Here is a 6,882-nt window from a genome sequence, read left to right as displayed (position 1 = left end):
AAAGATTTGTAGAGCTGCTCGCAAGCAAAACCTTTTACATCTCAGAAAGTTACAGTTATCTCCTTCCCTGGGATAGACCTGGAAGGGACTGATCTAAGGTTTCTGTGGAAGAAACCTGTTGTTGGAAACTCTCAGAACCTCCCAGACTCGGTGAAAACGCCACAGATGACCCGCATTCCCAGGACCTTTGAGCTCGGAGCCGGATGTCTGTGGTGAGGAGGAGGGAAAAGCCAAGCGCGGGGGATGACTGAGCAGGAAAGGAAGCCCTGCCGCCAAGCAATGGGCCTCCTGTTGTGGCCTTAAGAGGGAAGACCAGGCAGGGGATGGGAAGTCTAGATGCAAAGCTCGGGGGCTGAGTCAAGATGCTTCTAAACTTCAAAGTCAGGATTTCAAAAAGTACCAGACCCTCAGAGAAATGTTCTGTTTTAACTGATGCCTAATATATCAATACTTCTGGATCCTCTGATCAAACCTAGAGCTAGAACCTCCCAGATCGTACAACAGAAGCTGGAGATAAAAGAGGTGCAGGGGACAAGTGCCGGGCATATTTTACAGGATGTCACAGTTCCTCTGGTTTTGTGCTGTCCACAGCACAGCCAAGCCCAGACAGGCTGGACATTATCATTTTGTTTCTGGAGGACTTGAAGGCAAGAGAATTTCTAGAACCTGGGATTGGGCAACACCCTGGAGTATGAGAAGGCTGGATGTTTAGGGGTGGATGTACAGAGCAGGGAAGCTGGGGAAGAAAGGCAGGAACATCGGCTCCTGTCTGCAGATGTTGATGTCCGCTTCGTTTGGGTGAACATCTTTGCTCAGCTCAATGGTGTCAGCCCAGCCTAGGAGTCAGGCCCAGCCTGCAGAGACCCTGTAAATTAAGAGCAGAGACAGTTGATACTAAAGTATCCACTGCATCTAGTCACACTGCCCCACTGCCTTGCTCATCTACCTCCTTCCATTCCACTGTTCCTCAGGTGACACAGGATCAGTGACAGGGAAAAACACCTTGTGACAATCGAGGCAGAGATTGGAGGGATGCAGTTGCAAGTCAAGGAGCGCCAAGGGCTGCCAACAGCACCCCAAGGTGAGAGAGACACGGAACGTGGCCTCCCTCAGAGTCTCTGGAAGGAGCCCACCCTGCTGACACTTTGGTTTTGTATGTATATAAATATTCTTTTTTTAAAGATAAATGTATTTATTTATTTTTGACTGGGCTGGGTCTTCATTGCTGCGAGGGCTTTTCTCTAGTTGCAGCAAGCAGGCGCTGGTCTGCAGTTGTGGTGTGTGGGCTTCTTATGGCAGTGGTTTGTCTTGTGTGCGTGGGCTCAAGGGCTCATGCACTTCAGGAGTTGCCCTGAGTGGACTCATTAGCTGTGGTTCCCAGGCTCTAGAGCCCAGGCTCAATAGCTGTGGCCCATGGGTTCAGTGGCTCTGAGTATAGAATCTGGGATCTTCCCAGACCAGGGATCGAACCTGTGTCTCCTGCATTGGCAGGTGGATTGTTTACTTCTGAGCCACCAGAGAAGCCCTTAATATTTTTATTTATTTATTTGGCTGTACCAGGTCTTAATTGAGGCCTGTGGGGTCTAGTTCCCTGACCAGGGATCAAACCTGGGTCTCCTGCATTGGGAGCATGGAGACTTAGCCACAGGGAAGTCCTGACACTTTAATTTTAGACTTCTGGCCTCCCAAACTGCTGAGAGAATAAATTTCTGTTGTTTTTAGCCATAGAATTTGTGATAATTTGTTACCACAAACCAATACAAGAGAAACTAATATAAGCCCTGTGATACTAATACAAGAGAAATAAAAATGCATCCTCACAAAAAGATCTGTACACAATGTTCATGGAAGCTTTATTCATAATAGCTCCAAACTGGAAACAGCTCACATGTTCACTGACAGGTGACTGGATAAACATGGTAAATCCACTCAGTGGACTCATACTCCTTAAGAAAAAGAATAAATGACTAAGATACACCCATATGGGCAAATCTCAGAAGCAACTTGTTGAGAGAAAGAAGCCAGACCCTGAAGAGAACATACTATAATTCGATTTATATGAAAGTCAAGAACAAGCACCCACTCCAGTATTCTTGCCTGGAAAATTCCACGGACAGAGGAGTCTGGCGGGCGACAGTCCGTGGGGTCACATAGTTGGACACGACTGAGCATGCATGCACAAGAACAAGCAACGCTAATCTATGGTAGTTGTCTCTGAGGTGACATCATTAATTGATAAGGGGCCCAAGGGAACTTTCTGAGGTTATAGAAATAGTCTATATCTTGATTGGGGGGTGTGTTTCACAGGGGTACAAATTGGTCAAACTCATCAAAACATACTCTTAAGATCTGCGCATTTTACTGGGTGTAAAATTTACCTTAAAAATGGTAACTACAAAAAATCCAAAAATGAAAAAGGTGGGGAATACAATTATATGGACTTGAATATATGTGAGAGTTTGTGTTTCCAGGAAAAAGGTGGGAGAGGGGAATTACTTAGGGTGATTCTTCCAAGATCAGATTTCAAGTCTAATCCAAAGTAGTTCAGATAAATATTTTATTCCTACCTATAGGGTTGCCAGATTTAGCAAACAAAAATAGGTGTCCAGTTAAATTTGAATTTCATATGAAAAATGAATAATTTTTTGAATCACTGTATCCCAAATCTTGCATGAGACATATTTGTACCCTACCTATGATTCTGTCATATAGTGAGAATATGCTAGTAATCTGTGAGGTCCAGCCAAGGAAAGGCAGGTAAAACCAGAGAAAAAAGGACTATCTTGGGAAAGTGAGTGGAAACTGTTCAATTCCTATAGTAAGTATAACCTCAGTGACTAATTGAATTTGTGAGAGCTGATTCTTGGTGACTAAAAAACAAAAAGGGGCTAGGGCATGCAGATTATGGTGTGTGGATGGATCTGTGCACCTAGCGATGGGCTTTGCCTATAAAAGACACCTGTAAAAAAATCTGATTTTGGTGCACATAATCTGGAGGACAGGAAGCAGAAACTATGGGTTTGAGATCACATTCACATTTATGCTATTTCCTGCAAAGCTTAGGCAGTCTACAAAGAAAGCTATTTGTTTAAACAGAGACTGCATGAGAGAAGATGATACTTGCCTTCTAATCATCAAATCCCAGGGAAAACAAAAATGTGCTCATCGCTTTTTTAGAGGTCAGTTTTAAAAAGTCACATTTCCTTTCCATCACTCTCTGGTTCCCAGGGCCACGGTATGTCTGGGAATGCTTGGTATGAGGACATACTGCTCTTCAGTGAGCCTCTTTTTTCCTTTTTTTGGCCACACTGCACAGCTTGTGGGATATTAGTTCCCCAACCAGGGATCAAACCCAGGCCCCTGCAGCGAAAGCACCAAGCCCTAACCGCTGGACCGCCAGGGAATTTCCTCAGTGAGCCTTTCTTAACCTTCATACTCAGTAGGGTAAAGGAGCACAAACCAGATTATAGGTGGAGTTTTCTAAAGTTATCTTTTTCCTTATCGAGAACTGTGATTTCCCGATTCACTTGTGCTTTCTGCATCCAAGGACAGCAGATGTAAAAGGCTCAGGGGAGGGAGCAAGTCCTGGGGCTCGGGACAGCAGGGAAACCCACCAGGAGCTCAGGAAGCCTGAAGAAAAGAGGCTGCTTTCCAAGGCCCGCTGGAAGTATACTTCATGATCTCTGTGGCTCCTTGGGGGCCTTACTGCAGAAAGACTGTTTCTTCATGAGCAAGACCAGGTTTTTGTCTTAAAAAGCAAGCAAACAAATAAAAATGAAGACTTCCCTGCATCAGGTGACCAGCAAGTACAATTTTGAAGGGAGGAGTGGATTTTAAGACAGAGATTTCCATTTATCAGGGAATGGTTTCTAAAATTCTGGTGACATTGTCATCTTTACTGAGAGCCTCCTATGTGCCTGGTACTGTACTTGATGTGGGGGATATGAAGATTATCAACAAAACAAAGTTCCTGTCTTAGGGAGTGAGACAGACCCATGCACACATTGTTATAATCAAGGCCAGTGGAAGTACCTGGAATTCCTTCAAACCTAGATATGTGCTTATTTGTTTAGAGGAGAGAGGGACTGAGCTGGTCAGGGAAAAGAGCAGAGAGGAAGACCTCCAGCTTTGAGACTTCAAATCCCTGCAGATAAGAGTACCCACCATTCTTAGAAGGCAATTTTGACATCATCAGTTTTTCTGAATGTTTCTTGGGACTCTTACATTTGTCCCCTAACTGTCCCCACAAGGCACTTATCCAAGTATTTCTTCTAGGCACGTATGGTTGTCTCCACTAGAGAAATCCAGATATACACACTATTTTCATTCATACATTTTCAGTTAATTTTAACTCCCCTAGTGGATTAACTCCTGGGAAAATGTTTGACTACAACTTCCCTTAATCCAGCTTTTATTATGATACAAAGACATACATGAAATGAGAGGATTACGAACACTGAGACATATTGAGGGGCCTTAGTATTGGGATTAAATTATCTCGCATGGGGAATACTTCACAAATTGTTTTACAGAGCATGGGAGGGGGGTGCATTTTTGATGGAGAGGGCAACCTGCCTGCCTCATTCAGGTGACGGGCGAGATGCATTGCAAAGCCTGGCATCCAGACATTTGAGATCTGGGAAGGTGAAGATTTCCAGTAGTCAGGTGACCCAGTGCGAATTTTCAGGATTTAAGTGACATCAGAAAAGCTGATCTCCATGTCCAGCTGTAGTAAATATCAGTGGGTTTTGCTGCCCAACTCCATTCATCCCTTTTCTGGAAACTGCTCTAGCGATTTTTCTCTGGAGAACTGCTATCTCCCTAACTCCTTGTCCAATGTACTTCAGATGACACTGCTTTTGGCTCCAGGTGGCTCCAGCCTGACCAATTACGGCATCGCATTTTCCTAGTCAGAGATTTTGGTTCAAGAATGGAGCCAATCAAAGCCAACAATATATAGTTAGACTTTGTGGAGACTACTAAAAGAGAGAGAGCTTTTCCACTAAGTTGATCCTGAAAGTGTCAGTAGGCAGCCTGAGAATGAAGCCAGTGTGGAGGAAGGAACAGGCACACGCCATGCCTGAATTTAGCCCTATTGCTTTTAAAAATTATTTTCAAATGTTTATAAGACATTTTCTTTAAGAAGTTCTAGTTGGGTTTTTTGATATTTGTAATAGAAAAGGTCCTGACCTGTACACTAGGTGACAGAGAACAAGTTTCCTTGGCCCAGGTGCCTTGAGTAAGCAGGTTTAGTGGGCTTCAGAGGTCCAGATAACTCAGTAGGACTTGGTCTCCCAGGTCTACACTAGTGAGTTCCAGACTTTATTGATGAACAACAGCCACCACAAACATATTAATGGAGCTCCTTACCAAGAAATTCTTGATCACCCTATCTAGAGAAATGGAGGATGGGCAGGAAGTGATATTTTTCAAAAGTACCCATAACATTTATCTGTTGCAGCACCCCAGAATTTAGTAGCTTAAAATAACAATAACTGTGTTTGTTCACAGTCCTTGAGGGGCTGTTGACCTGGTTTTTCTGTTAGCTTTGCTTGGGATCCTGATGGGGCTGCTATCATCTGTCAACTCATTTCCTCTCTTGTTAGCAGTTGCTGTTGGTTGAGGGTTCTCCACTAATCTAGTTCAGATTTGTCCACATGGTGGCAGCATCTGAATGAGAGAGAGCAAGAAGGAAGGAAGAAAAGGAGAAAAAAGAAAGAAAGAAAGAAACTGTGAGGTCTCTGAGGCCTAAACTCAGACCAATTTTGTTGCATTCTGCTGGTCACAGCAAGTCACATGGCTAGCCAGAGTCAGGAACTGGGAAACTAGTCTTCACCACCTGATGGGAGCAGCTGCAAAGAATATGTGGCTATGTTTAATTTACCACAGTACTCAAGCTTCTTAAGCTTTAATGTAACAAATTACCACAAACTTAGTGGGTTAAAACAACACAGATATAATATCTTACAGTTCTAAAGGCCAGAAGTCCTAAAATCAAATTACTGGCAGAGCTGTGTTCTTTCTGAAGGCTTTATGGGAATGTTTCCTTGCTTTTTCCAGCTTCTAGAGGCCAGTTTTATTCCTTGATTTGTGTCCCCTTCCTCAAACTTTAAGACCAAAAACAAGCATCGTATATCCCATCCCTCCCCCCAACTTCTGCTTCCGTTGTTACATCTTTTCTGACCCTCCTGCCTCCCTCTTCCATTTTATAAGATGTTTGTGATTACATTGGACCCATCCTGATAATTTAGGATAATGTCCCTAATTTAAGATCCTTAATAATGTTTCAAAGTCCCTTTTGCCATATAAGGTGACTTACTGACAGGTTCTGGGGATCAGGACATGGACATATTTGGAAGACCATATTCTGTCCAACATATTTGGGAATTTTATATCAAGGGAAACTGTCACACAATTCAAAGGATCCAGTGATCTAGTTTGGGTTACCTTGACAGGCTCTGAGAGGTCAGGCAGTCAAAGGACTGAGCTTTAAAATCAAGCAGATGAAGGTTTACATTCTAGTTCACCACTGGGGGGGAAAAAAAAAGAAAGAAACATACTGTGACAGTTGTGATTAAGTTTTATTTGGGGCAAAATAAAGACTATATCCCAGGAGACAGCTTCTGTGATAACTCTGAGGGATTGCTTTGAAGGGGTAAAGGGGAAGAAGAGTATATATATGATGATGGTGAAGAGGGATACATGTAATCAAGTACACATTTTGGCAGAAGTTTGCTGTTAGTCACAAGAAACATATGTCTCCATTAATGATTTTAGTGCTTTTGAGAAGATACGAGAAGATGCAAGAAATTGGCCTTGTAAAACCTCCTCCTAAAAATATCTAACTAAACGAATGCCTGTTCTGCCAGTTTTTCTCAGAGC

Source organism: Giraffa tippelskirchi, chromosome 5 (genome assembly GCF_054371585.1).
Source record: "Giraffa tippelskirchi isolate mGirTip1 chromosome 5, T2T-mGirTip1v1.2.pri, whole genome shotgun sequence".
Lineage (NCBI taxonomy): Eukaryota > Metazoa > Chordata > Mammalia > Artiodactyla > Giraffidae > Giraffa > Giraffa tippelskirchi.
Note: the sequence above shows the minus strand (reverse complement) of the source record.